The sequence below is a fragment of the Rana temporaria genome, chromosome 7, assembly GCF_905171775.1.
Source record: "Rana temporaria chromosome 7, aRanTem1.1, whole genome shotgun sequence".
Lineage (NCBI taxonomy): Eukaryota > Metazoa > Chordata > Amphibia > Anura > Ranidae > Rana > Rana temporaria.
This window is the reverse complement of record NC_053495.1, coordinates 117950692-117953145: the sequence shown is the minus strand read 5'-3', so window position 1 is coordinate 117953145 and position 2454 is coordinate 117950692.

The following is a 2454-nucleotide window of genomic DNA, read 5'->3' as shown; positions in this document are numbered from 1 at the left end:
GTATTGGTCCGGAGCTTAAGTGGTTAACAACGTTTTAAACAACGTAGTTTTTCGGGTTGTAAAAAATGATCGTGTAAAACGTGAAAAACCTGCGCATGCTCAGAAGCAAGTTATGAGACGGGAGCGTTCGTTCTGGTAAAACTACCGTAATGGAGTAAGCACATTCATCACGCTGTAACGGACAGAAAAGCGCAAATCGTCTTTTACTAACACGAAATCAGCCCAAAGGGTGGCGCCTTCCCCTTTATAGGGGGCTGACAAGGGAGATCCCTGAGGGACTCCGCATGATACCGTACGTTTTTCAGAAGTGAAAGATCCCAGTTTCACTGTTTGTGATCGGTTTTCCAAGAAGGAGGAGAACCAGGGTACATCACCTTTCGCGACTTTGGCCATTTCAGCTAGCCTAGCTAGTAGTAGTCTGTGGTCTACAGTGTCAAAAGCCGCGCTTAGGTCCAGCAGGATCAGGAGACAAGATTCTCCTTCATCTGTGGCATCTAGAGCGTCATCCCATATTTTGAGCAGTGCTGTTTCTGTTCCGTGACCCGGACGGAAGCCTGATTGAAACGTGTCGATTAATTTATGGGTGTCTAAATGCAGTTGCAGCTGTTGTACAACTTCTTTCTCCATTACCTTGGAAAAAACGTTTAGACCTGTTATGGGCCTCCGGTTGTTTGGGTCTTTGGGGTCAAGGGAGGTTTTTTTTAGGATTGGTTTTATTGTACCTTGTTTCAGCAAGGTGGGCACCGTGCCCTCCTTGAATGATTGGTTTATAAGCTGCGTGATAGCTGGTGCCTGTATATCGACACTTTCTTTCAGCAGTTTAGTGGGAATGATGTCATTGGGTGCTGTGCTGTTACGCAGAGTCCCGATGATGTTTTTAGTGGCATTGATGGTGATAGGTTTTAGAGTGAATTTTGGTGGTTGCGGCGGGTTTATGTGGGTATTTGGTTTGGCATTTGGGGAAGGGTTAGTGACGATTCCATTTTGCTGAATACTTTCACTGATTTTTTCAATTTTATTAATGAAATAATCCGATAATTCATTGCAAAATTCTTGTGAATCAGAATTGGGGGCCTCTAAACAAGCTGGATTCATCGTCTGCGAAACCAGCTTGAAGAGTTTGCGGGGGCGGTTTAGGGCATTTGCGATGATGTTGAAGAAGTGATTTTCTTTGGCCATAAAGATTTCTTTGTGATATTTCTTTGTTATTTTCTTGTAAATAGTGTGGTTTTCCTCTGTAGAGCTCCTTTTCCACGCAGCTTCTGCTCTTCTACGCTCTTGCTTTAGCAAAGTCAGCTGGTCATTAAACCAGCTGGAGTTGTTTTTCCGGACGCAAGTGTTGCGTTTTGGTGCCACCAAGTCCGCTGACTGTAGTAGCGTCTTGTTGATGGCGTCAAGTTTTTCTGTGGCTGTTTGTTTTTGTTGGATTGTTTTTATTTTGTTCCCTAGTGTTGTTTTGAAGAGTTCCGAGTGGAGCTTCTTCTGGGATCTAGTCCAGTGAGTTGTCACCGGTTTTGTCGTTCTTTTTGGCCTGGCGTTATTGGTGATTTTGAATTTAATGGCATGGTGATCGGTCCATAGTAGCGGCTCATTTTCCCAGGACGTCAATTTCCAAATCTTGTTTGAAAATGAGATTGAGCGTATGACCTGAGGCATGAGTGGGGCCTAGTATTAGTTGCTGCAGACCTAATCCTTCCAGATGGTCGATGCAGGCGTCGGCGACAGGGTCCAGCAAGGAGTTGGCCCAGAGGTTGAAATCCCCAAGCACCAAAAGGTGTTTGATGCTTAGGGTGTATGAGGAGATGAATTCTGTCAATGACGTGAGAAGGTGCGTTTTTGGGCCTGGTGGTCTATAGCAAAGTAGAATATGGACCATGTCTTGGGGATTTGTTTGCAGCTGTAGAGTGAGGGTTTCCATTAATGGAAGCAAGTTTTGAAGGACTGGTTTGGTGATCGAGAGGTGAGTCTTGTGGATCACCGCCAGGTCTCCCCCTCTTTGCCCCACTCTGTTCTGCATTTGAATGCGATAATTAGCTGGCACCAGTTCTCCTAGAATGGTGTTGGAGTCGGCTGTGAGCCAGCTTTCTGTGATGAAGAGGCAGTCTAGATCGTGTTGAAGGATGAAATCATAGATTTCTTGCCGGTGTTTGGTGGGTCAGTGATGGTCTGGAGAGGCTCTGGAGAGATCCATGGAGGGACGCACAGACCTTTACAGGCTACACAATGGCACCCTGACTGCCATTAGGTATCGGGATGAAATCCTTGGACCCATTGTCAGACCCTACGCTGGTGCAGTGGGTCCTGTGTTCCTCCTGGTGAACGACAATGCCCGGCCTCATGTGTCGAGAGCATGCAGCCAGTTCCTGGAGGATGAAGAAATTGATACCATTGAATGACCCCCCACGCTCACCTGACCTAAATCCAAAAGAACACCTCTGGGACATTATGTTTCGG